Genomic DNA, 20,265 nt, shown 5'->3' on the forward strand with positions numbered 1-20,265 from the left:
GAAGGGATCCTGCACACCTCCTTACTATGCTGGCAGCAGGGCTCAACGTCATCAGGCGGTTTTTACTTTGAAATGTCTGGGAAATGTGAGTCACACAGCTGAGGAGTTGTGGTCAGCTCTGGAGAACCAATTTCATGAATGGTTGTCTCCACTGGACCTGAAACCAGGGAAAGTCGTGTGCGACAATGCTGCAAACCTGGGTGCGGCCCTTTGCCGAGGCAATGTCACACGCGTGCCTTGTATGGCTCACATGTTGAACCTGGTTGTCGAGCAACTTTTAGCCCACTATCCCGGACTAGATGGCCTTCTGCAGAGGGCACGGTCGCTGTGTGCTCGCTTCCGCCATTCGCATCCCGCAGCTCAGCGACTTACATCTCTACAGAAGTTGTTGGGCCTGCCACTTCACCGGCTAAAATGCGATGTGCCTACCCGGTGGAATTCAACTCTGCACATGTTGCAGCGACTGTGGCAGCACCGACAAGCCCTGGTGCAATACGTTCTGACGTATAGCCTGGGCCAACGAGATCCAGAGGTGGGGCAAATCACGCTGGAGGAGTGGTCTCAGATCAGGGACCTATGCACCCTTCTGCACAGTTTTGAAATGGCGAAGAAGATGTTTAGTGCTGACGATGCCATTATCAGCATGACTATTCCGGTGATTTACATGCTGGAGCACATGTTAAACAGAATTCGGAGTCAGGTGGTGGCAGAAGAGGAGGTGGAGGAAGTAGAGGAGGAGGAGTTGCATGAGGAAGGGCTAACATCTGCAAGGTCCAGATGGTCGGCAGCACCAAGGCGGCAGGCATGTGAGGGTGGGGGAGATGGTTTTACCAGGGCGCATGGTAACAGCCAAACTAGTGAGGAAGGTGCAGGAGTGGAGGACGAACTGATGGAAGACTCATCAGATGAGGGAGACCTTGATCACATTTCTGTTGTGCGAGGTTGGGGGGAGAGGGCAGAGGAAGGAAGCATGATTGTTACCTCGCCACCAACACAACAGGGACTTGGTGCTCCTGGATGCGCAAGACACATGAGTGCCTTCTTGCTGCACTACCTGCAACATGACCCTCGAATTGTGAGAATTCGAAATAATCCTGACTACTGGGTTGCCACACTCTTAGATCCCCCACACTCTACGATCAACCTTTTCATTTTAATAAAGAGCAAAAAAATGGTCATTTTTGAAATTATAAGCATTAGCCGGTTATTACAAACTGTAATCAAACAGTTTTCAGCTCAAAACTTTATTCTAGGTGATGTTACATTTGCACATAGGACCCCTTGTTCGAAAGGAGCTTCTGAACTCTCTCGTCCATTGAATTTGTCAGGTTTTGGATGGTTTCTGCTTCAATTGTTTTGCATGAGGACAGAATACCCTCCCAGAGCTGTTGCTTAGATGTGAACTGCCTCCTGCCATCATAGACACTCCTTTTGATGATGCTCCAGAGGTTCTCAATGGGGTTGAGGTCAGGGGAGCATGGGGGTCACACCATAAGTTTGTCCCCTTTTATGCCCATATCAGCCAGAGATGCAGATGTTATGTGCAGCATGAGACGGTGCATTATCATGCATGAAAATGATCTTGCTGCGAAATACACGGTTCTTCTTCTTGAACCATGGCAGGAAGTGCTGTTTGAGAAACTCCACATACATTATGGAGTTCATATTTACCCCTTCAGGGATCCTAAAGGGGCCGACAATCTCTCTCCCCATGATTCCAGCCCAAAACATTACTCCACCTCCTCCTTGTTGGCGCCGTAGCCGTGTTTGCATGGGGTGTCCATCAACCAGCCATCCTCCACTCCATCCATCTGGACCATCGAGCGTTGCACGGCACTCATCGGTGAACAAAACAGTTTTGAAGTCAGTCTTCATGTATTGTTTGGCCCACTGCAGCCCTTTCTGCTTGTGTACATTAGATAGAGGAGGTCGACAGGATAACTTGTGCACAGCTGCAAACCTCTGAAGGACCCTGCATCTTGTTGTTCGGGGGACGTTGGAGGCACCAGTAGCTTCAAAAACTTGTCTGCTGCTATGACAAGGCTTTTTTGCCGCTGCTCTTTTAACCTGACGTAATTGCCTGTAGGAAAGAGTCCTCAATTTTCCCTTATCAGCACGCACACATGTGTACTGTGAATCAGCTACATACTTCTTGATTATGCGATGATCAGGATGAAGTGTCTTGGCAATGTTGATTGTAGTCATGCCTTGACCTAAACAATCCACAATTTGTTGCTTCTCAGCAGCCGACACATCCTTTTTCTTTCCCATTTTGGCAGAAAATGTAGGCTGCTTAATAATGTGGGACAGCCTTCTTAAGAAGTCTTGCCTTTCATTGGACACCCCTGCCAAACTAATTAGCACAGGTGTCTGCAATTGCTTACAGTGATATAAAGAGCCCTGACACACATCACCATCAATGAGTTTAACTGACAAACAAACAAATTCTTCCCTTATCACTCCTAAACACTTTTTGCATAATAATTTGGAACAGTGTATATGTGCTTTTCCACAAAACACCAGTGGTTCACGTAGTGAATCTTACAGTTCTAACTTGCCAACCGTGGTCTGTATGGAGTTGTTCAATAAAGGGCCCAAAATTAAGATAACATAGACGGGAGAGGTCTCTATGAATACGAATTCCTAAGTATTTGATACCCTGTGAGGGACAGGCAAAGGGAAAGTTGGACTGGATGGAATCCTGTATGGATTTGAGGAGGGAGACATCGAGGGCCTCAGACTTCGCTGCATTGATTTTAAAATTTGACCATGTAACAAAGTGATCTATTTCAGCCATAACAGCAGGGATGGATATATGTGATTGAGTGCTATATACTAGGACCTCATGAGCAAATGCAGAGCACTTGTACTCTGTGCCTGCCACCTCAATCCACCTAATATTGGGGTTATGGCGAATTGATGAGAGCAGGTGCTCCATCACTAGGATGTATAAGAGAGGGGACAGAGGACATCCCTGCCTTGTCCCATTGGTGATTATGAAAGGTGATGAAAATGTTCCATTCATCTTCAGCCTAGGTGACGTGTTGCGATACCGGGCTGTGATTTTGCCTATGAAAGGGTCCCCTAGATCCCTACCCCAAGCTTTTTAAGAGAATAATATATGGCGTGCCAGGAGACTCTATGGAATGCTTTCTCAGCATCCAACGAGAGTATCTAATTACAAATTTTTAACTGTATCTAGCCCAGGAAATACTTTGGACCTAGTAGCAGTGTCTGCTAGTCAGCGGATTATCCCAACTGTTAAGCAAGCTGCACCACCTGTAGTTTGGACACTTAATTTTTTCAAAGGAAATGCCTCGGGCCCCCGGGACACTCAGTGAAGAGCATCGGGGAGGCACCCCAAGGCACAGGGCCTGGGACTGGCGGTAGGACGCCTTGCGGTGGACCGCCGAGCTCGATCTTATAAAAGCTTTTTAACTGCAGCAGCTTTAGTGGACGCTACTAGAGCTGGAATTCCCGCGGCTGCTGGCATCAGACTTGCCCTCCAATAGATCCTTGTAAAAGGATTTAAAGTGTACTCATTCAAATTAGAGAGACAATTTAAATTAAAAAGCTTAGACCTGTCTCCACCGCAGGGGGGCTCGCTCGACCCACCAGCGGACAGGCACCAGTATTGGGAGAGGGTGCTAGCCGTCAGGGTCCACCGCAGCTCTGGCACAAACCCGGCGACACGGAGGTCGCACGGGCAGGAACGGACTGGCCGTGTTAGCTTCGCATTTTTTTGGCTTTAGAAGGGCATGACATGCCTATATCTGTGTCTCCCCCTCCTTTTACTCCTCCACCTCTTTTCTTTTCGCATGACTATTTGTACTTGTCACTTTTCCATGTGTTAGTTGTGTCTACTGAGCAGTTTGTCAGCTTTTGGACACCTTTTGAAGGTGTTTTCTATGTGTTTTTGTTTGCCTGCCATTGGTTTTAACAGTGTTCGAAGGTGTTCGGCGAACATACGGGTGTTCGACGAACCGAACTCGAACACTACGGGGGTGGCTCAACACTACTTTTCAGATCCTATATGGAGAACCTAATGGTAAACCCTGGATAAATGAAGCTTGTGACCTGGTTCCTGTTCCCCACTAGGTTTCTGGCACTTCTGATAAGACAGACGAGCAGCAGTACCCCGACATTGAGAAGTTTGTTCCCTACAATCCTGCAGGTAACTTTTCCACACTTTGCTGTACCTATTGCCTGCCATTAGCCATTGGCCATTACATTTAATTTTGAGCATCAGAATCAATTCTAATACTTGCATCTGAAGCTGGATGGGGTTAGTGAATTTGTCACCAGGATTTTGCTGCCCCATCTGAGAGCAGGGTGATTTAGGGGCAGAGATCCTGATTACAGTGATGGATCGCTTGGTGCAGTTCAGAGTAAGGCTATGTTCCCATGCTGTGGAAATGAAGCAGAAATTTTCTGCTTCATTTCTGCATGTCCTCTCCCGGATAAACGCATGCGGAATTGCCTTGAGTTTTTAATTGCACTGCAAAGGCAATTCCGCTTGCGGAAACGCAAAATTAATGAGCGTGCTGCGGATTTTTCCCCGCCGGAAAAAAACGCAGCATGGGCATTGAACTTGCGTAATCACATTGGGGACCATGGGGGGCGGATAACATAGCGCTAAAAAAGCCTTTACGCTGCGGAAATTCTGCAGCATATCCTCTTGAAAAACGCTTCGTGGGCACATACTCTGTGTCTGCTGCAGATCTAATTCTCTGAATGCTGGGCTCTGTATAACCCCACCCACACCACTGATAGGCAGAAAGCTACCAATGCACAGTGTACAGAGCTATTCATCAGTTGTGGGGACAGGGTTGGACTACATGGCAGCAGCTTTACTAGTCCTCTGGTGGCAGTCTCCTGCTGGTGGAGGATCACTTATCAAAACTACATCAGTCAGCCCAGAGAGCAACATGTCGTTGGAATTGGGGATCTTTGTCCACACGTTGTGCTGTGCTCAGATCAGGTGGCAATAAACCTAGTGACATTCCCTTTGTCAGGCAAAATGTATTTTTGTCCTAGTTTTAAAAATGTTGAAAGGACAGCCAGAGATGTCTTAAATCTCCGTCCCCTGTTCACTTGGAAGGGACCTCCATAGAACTCTACTCTTGCTTCCCCCAAACAAGGAATTTTTATAACCGCCATAAACCTCAGCCCAGGGCAAGCATACTGGTTTACACTGGATTTCCCCTCCAAAGCCCTATTGTGTAACTGTACAAACTTTTAATGTCAAGTTTAATAATGCACATGACTGTCACAAACACATGGACCACATTTTTGGGATGCTCGCCTTTTTCCAGTTATGATGGTGTATCTTTCATAACTGGGAAACCACCAGAAACCTAGGAAATGGTTTCTGAGCTTCTGAACGTCATAGAAATATTATATTTGATATCAATCTCCGTCAATATTGGTGACGGCAAACTTGCCTTTGGAAGTGCATTGAGGTGAAGGGTGTATTGCTGGAAAAGGGGAAAAAACAAAACAAAACCTCTTTAAATCTCTTAATTTGCGAGTGTGAATGAGCGGAGTGTGACCAGAGCGTAAGTGCGAACGAAAGTAAGTGTGTGACTTATTTTTCAGTGACTTGGATTCAGGAAGTTTGGAAGGCAGGACTTTGGACTGAATTGCTGTCTGTATTTCATTAATTCTTTGCTTTTCTTTTTACTTAACATTCTGTCTATTGCAATCCCCATTAGGAAATGAGCTCCATTATTGACAATGCTATCCAGTGTACATCTTGCCACATGTAGGCAATCCTGAACAGCCGGTCGTGGTTGCTTACTGCTGCGCGAGATGTGAGCACGTTGTGCGTTTGGAAGCCCAGATACTGGATCTAAATGAGCAGCTGGCAACACTGAGATCCATTGACAACATGGAAAGGAGTCTGCTGCTCACTGAGCAGCCGCTCACTGGGGTAGATGTGGGGGAGGGTGGTAGTCTGGAGCTGCAGGACAGTGAGGCCGTTAGTTGGGTGACAGTTAGAAGGGGGGGTAGAGGGAAGAGTGCAAGGGAGGCTAGTCCTGATCTGGCACACCCCAATAAGTTTGCAAAGTTGGCAGATGAGGGGAGTGATGGTACAGGGGTAGCACTGCTGCAGCAAGGCATGTATCCTGAAAGCCGGAGGAGTGTCAGCTCCAGTAAAGAGGGAAATAGGAGAGTAGGGCAGGCCAGGCAGGTGCTGGTAGTGGGCGACTCAATTATTAGGGGAACAGATAGGGCAATCTGTCACAAAGACAGGGATCATCAGTGTGCTGCCTAGATGGCGCTCAAGTCCGGCACATCGCTGATCGGGTTGACAGATTACTGGGAGGGGCTGGTGAGGACCCAGCGGTCATGGTGCACATTGGCACAAATGACAAAGTTAGAGGTAGGTGGAAGGTCCTTAAAGATGACTTCAGGGAATTAGGCTGCAAGCTGAAAGCAAGGACCTCCAAGGTGGTATTCTCTGAAATACTACCGGTACCACGTGCCACGCCAGAGAGGCAACGGGAGATTAGGGAGATAAATAAGTGGCTCAAGAACTGGTGTAGGAAGGAGGGATTTGAGTTCCTGGAGAACTGGGCCGACTTCTCAGTTGGCTACAGACTCTACGCTAGGGACCGACTGCACCTTAATGGGGAGGGTGCAGCTGTGCTGGGGGAGAAAATGGCTAGAAGGTTGGAGGAGTGTTTAAACTAGGGATTGGGGGGGGTATTCATTTTATAGGTGGGGAAGATAGTGCAGATAGTGACCTGGGCACAAATAAATTGGGGGTGGGGTTAGAACAGCCAATAAAGTAAGAAGGAATAGAGGTACAGAGAGATACATAAAATGCATGTACACTAATGCCAGAAGCCTCACCAACAAAATGGAGGAATTAGAATTAATTTTGTTGGAAAATAATTATGACATGGTAGGAATATCTGAGACGTGGCTGGACGAGAGCCATGACTGGGCAGCTAATTTACAGGGCTATAGTCTGTTTAGAAATGACCGTACAAACAAGCGAGGGGGGGGGGGGGTGTTTATATGTAAAATCATCCTTAAAACCTGTCTTGCGGGAGGATATATGTGAATCTAATGAAAATGTAGAGTCCCTGTGGGTGGAGATAAGGGGAGGGGGAAAAAATAATAAATTACTGATAGGGGTTTGTTATAAGTCTCCAAAAATAATGGAAGTAGCGGAGAATATCCTCGTAAAGCAAATAGATGAAGCAGCGACTCAAGGAGAAGTCATTATTATGGGAGACTTCAACTACCCTGAAATATGTTGGGGGACAGAAACATGTACTTCAAGCAAAGGTAATAGGTTTGACAACTATGAGAGACAATTACCTTTCACAACTGATTCAGGACCCAACAAGAAGGGGGGCACTGCTAGACCTAATATTAACCAATAGGCCAGACCGCATATCAAATATACGAGTTGGGGGTCACTTGGGTAATAGTGATCACAAAATAATACATTTTCATGTAACCTTTAATAAGATGTGTAGTAGAAGGGTTACAAGGACACTAAACTTCAGGAAGGCTAATTTCCAACGGTTGAGAGATGATCTTAGTGCAATAAACTGGGACGATATCCTGAGACATAAAGCTGCACAAAGCAAATGGGAGACATTTATTAACCTCCTGAATAGGACCTGTGCACAATATATACCCTTTGGGAATAAACATGCTAGAAATGGGAGGAAACCACTATGGCTAAATAGAGCTGTAAGGGGCACAATAAGTGACAAAAAGAAAGCATTTAGAGAACTAAAGCATGTAGGTAGTGATGAGGCATTAAATAAATATAGAAAATTAAATAAATTATGTAAAAAGCAAATCAAGGCGGCAAAGATTGAGGCAGAGAGAATCATTGCCAGAGAAAGTAAAAATAACCCCAAAATATTCTTTAACTACATAAATAGTAAACAACTAAAAAATAATAGTGTTGGCCCCCTTAAAAATAGTCTGGGTGAAATGGTGGATGAGGATGAGGAAAAAGCCAATATGCTAAATGATTTTTTTTTCAACCGTATTTACACAAGAAAATCGCATGACCGAAAACATGATTAGTGATAACAAAAATTCTCCATTAAATGTCACTTGCTTAACCCAGCAGGAAGTACGGCGGCGTCTAAAAATCACTAAAGTTGACAAATCCCCAGGCCCAGGTGGGATACACCCGCGAGTACTGCAGGAATTAAGTAACGTCATAGATAGACCATTATTTTTAATCTTTAAAGATTCAATAATAACAGGGTCCACACGACTGGCGTATAGCAAATGTGGTGCCAATATTCAAAAAGGGGACAAACTGAACTTGGAAATTTATAGGCCAGTAAGCTTAACCTCTACTGTGTGTAAAATCCTGGAGGGTTTCCTAAGAGGTGCTATAATAGAGTATCTGAAGAAGAATAACCTCATGACCCAATATCAACATGGATTTACGAGGAACCGTTCCTGTCAAACTAATCTGATCAGTTTTTATGAGGAGGCAAGTTCGGGACTGGACCAAGGAAATGCAGTGGATGTTGTGTATATGGACTTTTCAAAAGCTTTTGATACGGTTCCACACAAAAGGTTGATACATAAAATGAGAACAATGGGGATAGGGGAAAATATATGTATGTGGGTTAAGAATTGGCTCAGTGATGGGAAACAAAGGGTGGTTATTAATGGAAAACACTCAGACTGGGTCTCAGTTAACAGTGGGGTACCACAGGGGTCAGAATTGGGCCCCCTTCTTTTTAACATATTTATTAATGACCTTGTAGGGGGCATACAGAGGAATATTTCAATATTTGCAGATGACACTAAACTCTGCAGGGTAATCAATACAGAGGAGGACAATTTTATATTACAGGAGGATCTATGTAAACTAGAAGCTTGGGCTGATAAATGACAAATGAGCTTTAATGGGGATAAATGTAAGGTAATGCACTTGGGCAGAGGAAATAAAATGTATAATTATATGCTTAATTGTAAAACACTGGGCAAAACTGTAACTGAAAAAGACCTGGGTGTATTGGTGGACGACAAGCTCACGTTTAGTGGCCAGTGTCAGGCAGCTGCTGCAAAGGCAAATAAAATAATGGGATGCATTAAAAGAGGCATAGATGCTCATGAGGAGAACATAATTTTACCTCTATACAAGTCATTAGTGCGACCACACTTAGAATACTGTGTACAGTTCTGGTCTCCGGTATATAAGAAAGACATGGCTGAACTAGAGTGGGTGCAGAGAAGAGCGACCAAGGTTATTAGAGGACTGGGGGGTCTGCAATACCAAGACAGGTTATTACACTTGGGGTTATTTACTGTGGAAAAAAGAAGGCTTAGAGGTGATCTTATTACTATGTACAAGTATATGAGGGGACAGTACAAAGACCTTTCTACTGATCTTTTTACTCTGAGGCCTGAGACGGGGACAAGGGGGCATCTTCTACGTCTGGAGGAAAGAAGGTTTAATCATAATCACAGACGGGGATTCTTTACTGTAAGAGCAGAGAGACTATGGAACTCTCTGCTGCATGATGTTGTAACGAGTGATTCACTTTTTAAATTTAAGAAGGGCATGGATGCCTTTCTTGAAAAGTATAATATTATAGGTTATAAATACTAGATTCCTTGATAGGGCGTTGATCCAGGGAACTAGTCTGATTGTCGTATGGAGTCGAAGGAATTTTTTTCCCCAATGTGGAGCTTAGTGTTTTCCACATGGTTTTTTTTTCCCTTCCTCTGGATCAACATGTTAGGCTATGGGTTGAACTAGATGGACTTAGTCTTCCTTCAACCTTAAAAAAAAAATAAAAAAATGATGTATTCATCTTGGATGTAGGGCTCCCCCATACCAAGATATGGAAGATGAAGGATTTTTATGTCTTGTGCAGCTGGGTGGGTTCACAAAACAGAGCCCCCGCGTGAGGTAAACAACATGGGTGTGTCCTAGTGTTTTGCCTCCTTACTAAAAACCAGAATGTCCATGTTGGCTCATTCCAACCCAGGGACGTCAGATGCAAGCACTCCTCGCTGCATGGAGGAATCACACCTAATTTCCGGGGAGCCGTCCCGCCACAGAATCTGAGACCATCACCTCGTGGCGCAGGTTTTGCTATTATTTACCCCTTTTATTTTAATAACTGTTTTATGCATATATGTAAATTGTCTTTTATAAAATCTTGTATATCTTTTGTAAACACTGCCAACTTTCGGGAGTAAATTATTATTTACCAGCTTCGTTCTTCTTGTCCTATGTCGAGCAAACACGTTCCTCACCCGCTAATTCACGTTACCTAACTGGTACCCGATCCACCTGTTAAGAGATCGGTGGTGGCAGCATACGGTGTATTTATGTGATATTGTGGTTGAGGGTGGTGGGATTGAGGTATATATACGTTCCTGGACGGAACTGGTGGTATATATACGTCCTGTCACATCACGTGCCACAATAGTCGACATAAATGAGAGCAGCTGCGCCCTGTTGCTTATCCTCAGTCAATACCGTGTTTGACCAGCAGGATAAGGGGGCGCCAGAGGGCTGCAAAGTCTGACTAAGTTTTCCTGACACCCTTTAAATGCAGTTTAGGGCCATCTCTGTTGCACTCTTACTCTCTATTAGCTGCTGTGTCCCATCTGCCTAATGCTGCCACAGATCTCATGGCTGCAGTATCCAGATCTTCAGCAACTTGCTGACATCGTGTCAGTTAATCCAATGAGTGTTTGCAGTGACAGCAATGTCTGTTAGCTGGGTTTCTGATGCTGCTCAGTTGTGGAGGAGAGTAGACAGATGTCAGTGTGGTGTTCGGAGGCTCCTGAGGCCCCTGCACATGACTTCATGAGTGCCAGAGATCCAGCATGTGATCTTGTGGTCTTGGGCTCCAGTATACAGGTGGGACTTTGCAGCTATTTGGGGGGGCGGGGGAGAAGGGCACAACACTGACGTGTGCAGTGAAGGTGGTTAAAGTTCATTGACGCTAGATGACTCATTTTGGTGCATTGACCCCATAGGCAAACTAGGAATGTCAAAGAACCAATCAAGAACAACCGAACAAAATTGTCAAATTATGCATAAATAGGAAATTAAAAAACCTATAATAAATACACGGTTAAGTAAGACACCCTAGAGACAGGCACTCACACCAATGTACATACAATAGTTAAAATCGAAAAATATAGAATAGATGTATACTACCAGGAGTAGTTCTAGAACCACCCACCAGGGGTAGTTCTAGAAGCGCCCACCAGGAGCAGTATTAGAACCGCACACTAGAAGAAAGTTCTAGAACCGATCATGGCACCAGGGGTAGTTCTAGAACCGCCCTCCAAGGGTAGTTATAGAAGATCACATCGGCATCAGGGGTAGTTCTAGAACTGGACACTAGGAGTACTTCTAGAAGCGCCCACGAGGGGGGTAGTTGTAGAAGTGCCCACGAGGGGGGTAGTTGTAGAAGTGCCCACGAGGGGGGTAGTTGTAGAAGTGCCCACGAGGGGGGTAGATGTAGAAGTGCCCACGAGGGGGGTAGATGTAGAAGTGCCCACGAGGGGGGTAGATGTAGAAGTGCCCACGAGGGGGGTAGTTGTAGAAGTGCCCACGAGGGGGGTAGTTGTAGAAGTGCCCACGAGGGGGGTAGTTGTAGAAGTGCCCACGAGGGGGGTAGTTGTAGAAGTGCCCACGAGGGGGGTAGTTGTAGAAGTGCCCACGAGGGGGGTAGTTGTAGAAGTGCCCACGAGGGGGGTAGTTGTAGAAGTGCCCACGAGGGGGGTAGTTGTAGAAGTGCCCACGAGGGGGGTAGTTGTAGAAGTGCCCACGAGGGGGGTAGTTGTAGAAGTGCCCACGAGGGGGGTAGTTGTAGAAGTGCCCACGAGGGGGGTAGTTGTAGAAGTGCCCACGAGGGGGGTAGTTGTAGAAGTGCCCACGAGGGGGGTAGTTGTAGAAGTGCCCACAGCACTGCGGGTAGTTGTAGAAGTGCCCACAGCACTGCGGGTAGTTGTAGAAGTGCCCACCAGGAGCATTATTAGAACTGCACACTAAAAGAAAGAAGTTCTAGAACTGCTTACGGCAACAGGGGTAGTTCTATAACCGCCCACCAGGTGTAGCTCTAGAACTGCATATTAGCAGTAGTTCTAGAACTGCACATTAGAGGTAGTTCTAGAATCGCCCACCAGGGGTAGTTCTAGTAGCGCCCACCAGGGGTAGTTCTAGTAGCGCCCACCAGGGGTAGTTCTAGTAGCGCCCACCAGGGGTAGTTCTAGTAGCGCCCACCAGGGGTAGCTCTAGAAGCGTCCGCCGGGGTTAGGTCTAGAAGCGCCCACCAGGAGCAGTATTAGAACCGCCCACCACGGGTAGTTCTAGAAGCGCCCACCTGGAGTCGTTCTAGAAGTGCACTCTGGCACCAGGGATAGTTCTAGAGGCGCCCACCGGCACCAGGGGTAGTTCTAGAACTGCATACTAGGAGTACTTCTAGAACCGCCCACCAGGGTTAGTGCTAAAAGCGCCCACCAGAAGCAGTATTAGAACCGCTCACGGCGCCAGGGGTGGTTCTAGAACTGCCCGCCAGGGGTGGTTCTAGAACTGCCCACCAGCACAATGGGTAGTATTAGAACCGCAATCTAGAAGAATTTCTAGAACAGATCATGGCACCAGGGGTAGTTCTTGAAACGCACACCGGCACCAGGGGTACTTCTAGTACTGCACACTAGGAGCACTTCTAGAACCGCCCACCAAGGGTAGGTCTAAAAGCGCCCACTAGGAGCAGTATTAGAACCGCACACTAGAAGTTCTAGAACCGCTCACGGCACTGGGGGTAGTTCTAGAACGGAACACTAAGAGTACTTCTAGAAGCGCCCACAAGATGTAGTTCTAGAAGCGCCCACCTGGAACAGTATTAGAACCGTACACTACACTGCGGGTAGTTCTATGACTGGCCACCAGGGGTAGTTCTATGACTGGCCACCAGGGGTAGTTCTATGACTGGCCACCAGGGGTAGTTCTAGAAGCACCCATCGGCACCAGTAGTTTCAGAACCACCCACCAGGGGTAGTACTAGAACTGCCCACCAGTACAATGGGTAGTACTAGAACTGCCCACCAGTAATAGTATTAGAAGCGCCCACCAGGAGCAGTATTAGAACCGCAATCTAGAAGAAGTTCTACAACCGATCATGGCACCAGGGGTAGTTCTAGTACTGCACACTAGGAGTACTTCTAGAACCGCCCACCAAGGGTAGGTCTAAAAGCGCCCACCAGGGGTAGTTCTAGAAGCGCCCATCGGCACCGGGGGTAGTTCTAAAAGTGCCCACCAGGAGCAGTATTAGAACTGCACACTAGAAGTTCTAGAACTGCTCACGGCACTGCGGGTAGTTCTAGAACTGCACACTAGGGGTAGTTCTAGAAGCGCCCACCGGGGGTAGTTCTAGAGCTGCACACTAGGAGTGGTTCTAGAAGAGCCCACCGGGCACCAGGGGTATTTCTAGAACTGCTCACTAGAGTACTTCTAGAACCACCTACCAGGAGCATTATTAGAACTGCACACTAGTAGAAGTTCTAGAACCACTCACAGCACCAGGGGTAGTTTCAGAACCACCCACCAGGGGTAGTTCTAGAACCGTCCACCGGCACCAGGTGTAGATTTAAAAGCGCCCACCAGGAGCAGTATTAGAACCGCACACTAAAAGAAGTTCTAGAACTGCTCACGGCAACAGGGGTAGTTCTATAACCGCCCACCAGGTGTAGCTCTAGAACCGCCCACAGGCACCAGGGGTAGTTCTAGAAGCGCTCTCTATGGGTAGTTCTAGAACTGCATATTAGCAGTAGTTCTAGAACTGCACATTAGAGGTAGTTCTAGAATCGCCCACCTGCACCGGGGGCAGTTCTAGAACCGCACACGAGGAGTACTTCTAGAAGCGCCCACCAGGGGTAGTTCTAGTAGCGCCCACCAGGGGTAGTTCTAGTAGCGCCCACCAGGGGTAGCTCTAGTAGCGCCCACCAGGGGTAGCTCTAGTAGCGCCCACCAGGGGTAGCTCTAGTAGCGCCCACCAGGGGTAGCTCTAGTAGCGCCCACCAGGGGTAGTTCTAGAAGCGTCCGCCAGGGTTAGGTCTAGAAGCGCCCACCAGGAGCAGTATTAGAACCGCCCACCACGGGTAGTTCTAAAAGCGCCCACCAGGAGCAGTATTAGAACCGCCCTCCAGGGGTAGTTCTAGAAGCGCCCACCTGGAGTCGTTCTAGAAGTGCACTCTGGCACCAGGGATAGTTCTAGAGGCGCCCACCGGCACCAGGGGTAGTTCTAGAACTGCATACTAGGAGTACTTCTAGAACCGCCCACCAGGGTTAGTGCTAAAAGCGCCCACCAGAAGCAGTATTAGAACCGCTCACGGCGCCAGGGGTGGTTCTAGAACTGCCCGCCAGGGGTGGTTCTAGAACTGCCCACCAGCACAATGGGTAGTATTAGAACCGCAATCTAGAAGAATTTCTAGAACCGATCATGGCACCAGGGGTAGTTCTAGAAACGCACACCGGCACCAGGGGTACTTCTAGTACTGCACACTAGGAGCACTTCTAGAACCGCCCACCAAGGGTAGGTCTAAAAGCGCCCACTAGGAGCAGTATTAGAACCGCACACTAGAAGTTCTAGAACCGCTCACGGCACTGGGGGTAGTTCTAGAACGGAACACTAAGAGTACTTCTAGAAGCGCCCACAAGATGTAGTTCTAGAAGCGCCCACCTGGAACAGTATTAGAACCGTACACTACACTGCGGGTAGTTCTATGACTGGCCACCAGGGGTAGTTCTATGACTGGCCACCAGGGGTAGTTCTATGACTGGCCACCAGGGGTAGTTCTAGAAGCACCCATCGGCACCAGTAGTTTCAGAACTGCCCACCAGTACAATGGGTAGTACTAGAACTGCCCACCAGCACAATGGGTAGTACTAGAACTGCCCACCAGTGATAGTATTAGAAGCGCCCACCAGGAGCAGTATTAGAACCGCAATCTAGAAGAAGTTCTACAACCGATCATGGCACCAGGGGTAGTTCTAGTACTGCACACTAGGAGTACTTCTAGAACCACCCACCAAGGGTAGGTCTAAAAGCGCCCACCAGGGGTAGTTCTAGAAGCGCCCATCGGCACCGGGGGTAGTTCTAAAAGTGCCCACCAGGAGCAATATTAGAACTGCACACTAGAAGTTCTAGAACTGCTCACGGCACTGCGGGTAGTTCTAGAACTGCACACTAGGGGTAGTTCTAGAAGCGCCCACCGGGGGTAGTTCTAGAAGCGCCCACCGGGGGTAGTTCTAGAAGCGCCCACCGGGGGTAGTTCTAGAGCTGCACACTAGGAGTGGTTCTAGAAGAGCCCACCGGGCACCAGGGGTATTTCTAGAACTGCTCACTAGAGTACTTCTAGAACCACCTACCAGGAGCATTATTAGAACTGCACACTAGTAGAAGTTCTAGAACCACTCACAGCACCAGGGGTAGTTTCAGAACCACCCACCAGGGGGTAGTTCTAGAACCGTTCACCGACACCAGGTGTAGATCTAGAACCGCCCACCGGCACCAGGGGTAGTTCTAGAACTACATACTAGGAGTACTTCTAGAACCGCCCACCAGGGGAAGTTCTAAAAGCGCCCACCAGGAGCAGTATTAGAACCGCACACTAAAAGAAGTTCTAGAACTGCTCACGGCACCAGGGGTAGTTCTATAACCGCCCACCAGATGTAGCTCTAGAACCGCCCACAGACACCAGGTGTAGTTCTAGAACTGCACACTAAGAGGACTTCTAAAAGCGCCCACCAGGGGTAGTTCTAGAAGCGCCCAGCGGAGGTAGCTTCAGAACCGCTCACCGGCACTAGGTGTAGTTCTAGAAGCACCCCCTAGGGGGAAGTTCTAGAACTGCACACTAGGAGTAATTCTAGAAGAGCCCACCGGCACCAGGGATATTTCTAGAACTGCTCACTAGAGTACTTCTAGAACCACCTACCAGGAGCATTATTAGAACTGCACACTAGTAGAAGTTCTAGAACCACTCACAGCACCAGGGGTAGTTTCAGAACCACCCACCAGGGGTAGTTCCAGAAGCACCCTCCGGCACCAGGGGTAGTTCTAGAACTGCATACTAGGAGTACTTCTAGAACCGCCCACCAGGGGAAGTTCTAAAAGCGCCCACCAGGAGCAGTATTAGAACTGCACACTAGAAGAAGTTCTAGAACTGCCCACCAGGACTAGTTCTAGTACCACTCACGGCACCGGGGTAGTTCTAGAACTGCATACTAGGAGTACTTCTAGAAGCACCCACCAGGTGTAGTTCTAGTAGCGCCCACCAGGGGTAGCTCTAGAACCCCCCACGGGCACCAGGGGTAGTTCTAGAACTGCATGTTAGCAGTAGTTCGAGAACTGCACACTAGAGGTAGTACTAGAACCGCCCACCTGCACCAGGGGTAGTTCTAGAACCGCACACTGAGTACTTATAGAAGCACCCACAAGATGTAGTTCTAGAAGCGCCCACCTGGAACAGTATTAGAACCACACACTACGGGTAGTTCTAGAAGCGCCCACCAGGGGTTTTTCTAGAAGCGCCCATCGGCACCAGTAGTTTCAGAACCACCCACCAGGGGTAGTTCTAGAAGTGCCCACCAGCACAATGAGTAGTACTAGAACTGCCCACCAGTGATAGTATTAGAAGCGCAATCTAGAAGAAGTTCTACAACCGATCATGGCACCAGGGGTAGTTCTAGAAGCGCACACCGGCACCAGGGGTAGTTCTAGTACTGCACACTAGGAGTACTTCTAGAACCGCCCACCAAGGGTAGGTCTAAAAGCGCTCACCAGGAGCAGTATTAGAACCGCACACTAGAAGTGCTAGAACCGCTCACGGCACCGGGGGTAGTTCTAGAAGCGCCCATCGGCACCGGGGGTAGTTCTAGAACCGTCCATCGGCACCGGGAGTAGTTCTAGAACTGCACACTAAGAGTACTTCTAGAAGCGCCCAGCGGGGGTAGTTTCAGAACCGCTCACCAGCACTAGGTGTAGTTCTAGAAGCGCCCACCGGGGGGTAGTTCTAGAAGCGCCCACCGGGGGTAGTTCTAGAAGCGCCCACCGGGGGGTAGTTCTAGAAGCGCCCACCGGGGGTAGTTCTAGAAGCGCCCACCGGGGGTAGTATTAGAACTGCACACTAGAAGTTCTAGAACTGCTCACGGCACTGCGGGTAGTTCTAGAACTGCACACTAGGAGTACTTCTAGAAGCGCCCGAGAGGGGTAGTTCTAGAAGCGCCCATCGGGGGGTAGTTCTAGAAGCTTCCATTGGCACCAGGAGTAGTTCTAGAACTGCACACTAAGAGTACTTCTAGAAGCGCCCACCGGGGGTAGTTTCAGAACCGCTCACCGACACTAGATGTAGTTCTAGAAGCACCCACGAGGGGTAGTTCTAGAAGCACCCCCAGGGGTAGTTCTAGAGCTGCACACTAGGAGTGGTTCTAGAACCGTCCACCGGCAGCAGGTGTAGATCTAGAACTGCATACTAGGAGTACTTCTAGAACCGCCCACCAGGGGAAGTTCTAAAAGCACCCACCAGGAGCAGTATTAGAACCGCACACTAAAAGAAGTTCTAGAACTGCTCACGGCACCAGGGGTAGTTCTATAACCGCCCACCAGATGTAGCTCTAGAACTGCCCAGACACCAGGTGTAGTTCTAGAACTGCCCACCAGGAGTAGTTCTAGTACCGCTCACGGCACCGGGAGTAGGTCTAGAACTGCCCACCAGGGGTAGTTCTAAAAGCGCCCACCAGGGGTAGTTCTAGAAGCGCCCACCAGAGGTAGCTTCAGAACCGCTCACCGGCACTAGGTGTAGTTCTCGAAGCGCCCACGAGGGAGTAGTTCTCGAAGCGCCCACGAGGGAGTAGTTCTCGAAGCGCCCACGAGGGAGTAGTTCTCGAAGCGCCCACGAGGGAGTAGTTCTCGAAGCGCCCACGAGGGAGTAGTTCTCGAAGCGCCCACGAGGGAGTAGTTCTCGAAGCGCCCACGAGGGAGTAGTTCTCGAAGCGCCCACGAGGGAGTAGTTCTCGAAGCGCCCACGAGGGAGTAGTTCTCGAAGCGCCCACGAGGGAGTAGTTCTCGAAGCGCCCACGAGGGAGTAGTTCTCGAAGCGCCCACCGGCACCAGGGGTATTTCTAGAACTGCTCACTAGAGTACTTCTAGAACCACCTACCAGGAGCATTATTAGAACTGCACACTAGTTGAAGTTCTAGAACCACTCACGGCACCAGGGGTAGTTTCAGAACCACCCAACGGCACCAGGGGTAGTTCTAGAACTGCATACTAGGAGTACTTCTAGAACCGCCCACCAGGGGAAGTTCTAAAAGCGCCCACCAGGGGTAGCTCTAGAACCCCCCACGGGCACCAGGGGTAGTTCTAGAACTGCATGTTAGCAGTAGTTCGAGAACTGCACACTAGAGGTAGTACTAGAACCGCCCACCTGCACCAGGGGTAGTTCTAGAACCGCACACTGAGTACATATAGAAGCACCCACAAGATGTAGTTCTAGAAGCGCCCACCTGGAACAGTATTAGAACCGCACACTACACTGCGGGTAGTTCTAGAAGCACCCGCCAGGGGTAGTTCTAGAAGCGCCCGCCAGGGGTAGCTTTAGAAGCGCCCACCTGGAACAGTATTAGAACCGCACACTACACTGCGGTTAGTTCTAGAAGCGCCCACCAGGGGTAGTTCTAGAAGCGCCCACCAGCACCAGAGGTAGTTCTATGACTGCCCACCAGGGGTATTTCTAGAAGAGTCCATCGGCACCAGTAGTTTCAGAACCACCCACCAGGGGTAGTTCTAGAAGTGCCCACCAGCACAATGAGTAGTACTAGAACTGCCCACCAGTGATAGTATTAGAAGCGCCCACCAGGAGCAGTATTAGAACCGCAATCTAGAAGTTCTACAACCGATCATGGCACCAGGGGTAGTTCTAGAAGCGCACACCGGCACCAGGGGTAGTTCTAGTACTGCACACTAGGAGTACTTCTAGAACCGCCCACCAAGGGTAGGTCTAAAACCGCTCACCAGGAGCAGTATTAGAACCGCTCACGGCACCAGGGGTAGTTCTAGAACGGGACACTAGGAGTACTTCTAGAAGCGCCCACCAGGGGTAGCTCTAGAAGCGCTCATCGGCACCGGGGGGTAGTTCTAGAACCGTCCATCGGCACCGGGAGTAGTTCTAGAACTGCACACTAAGAGTACTTCTAGAAGCGCCCAGCGGGGGTAGTTTCAGAACCGCTCACCGGCACTAGGTGTAGTTCTAGAAGCGCCCACAAGGGGTAGTTCTAGAAGCGGCCATGAGGGGTAGTTCTAGAAGCGCCCGACGGCACCGGGGGTAGTTCTAAAAGCGCCCACCAGGAGCAGTATTAGAACTGCACACTAGAAGTTCTAGAACTGCTCACGGCACTGCGGGTAGTTCTAGAACTGCACACTAGGAGTACTTCTAGAAGCGCCCGTGAGGGGTAGTTCTAGAAGCGCTCCCAGGGGCAGTTCTAGAGCTGCACACTAGGAGTGGTTCTAGAACCGTCCACCGGCACCAGGTGTAGATCTAGAACTGCCCACCAGGGGTAGTTCTAGAAGCGCCCACCGGCACCAGGGGTAGTTCTAGAACTGCATACTAGGAGTACTTCTAGAACCGCCCACCAGGGGAAGTTCTAAAAGCGCCCACCAGGAGCAGTATTAGAACCGCACACTAAAAGAAGTTCTAGAACTGCTCACGGCACCAGGTGTAGTTCTATAACCGCCCACCAGGTGTAGTTCTATAACCGCCCACCAGGAGTAGGTCTAGAACTGCACACTACGAGTACTTCTAGAAGCGCCCACCAGAGGTAGCTTCAGAACCGCTCACCGGCACTATGTGTAGTTCTAGAAGCGCCCACGAGGGATAGTTCTAGAAGAGCCCACCGGGCACCAGGGGTATTTCTAGAACTGCTCACTAGAGTACTTCTAGAACCACCTACCAGGAGCATTATTAGAACTGCACACTAGTTGAAGTTCTAGAACCACTCACGGCACCAGGGGTAGTTTCAGAACCACCCACCAGGGGTAGTTCTAGAACTGCATACTAGGAGTACTTCTAGAACCGCCCACCAGGAGCAGTATTAGAACCGCACACTAAAAGAAGTTCTAGAACTACTCACGGCACCAGGGGTAGTTCTATAACCGCCCACAGACACCAGGTGTAGTTCTAGAACTGCACACTAAGAGGACTTCTAGAAGCGCCCACCGGGGGTAGTTCTAGAAGCGCCCACCG

The sequence above is a fragment of the Phyllobates terribilis genome, unplaced genomic scaffold, assembly GCF_046119375.1.
Source record: "Phyllobates terribilis strain yellow unplaced genomic scaffold, ASM4611937v1 Scaffold_232__1_contigs__length_3120203, whole genome shotgun sequence".
NCBI classification, from domain to species: Eukaryota; Metazoa; Chordata; class Amphibia; order Anura; family Dendrobatidae; genus Phyllobates; species Phyllobates terribilis.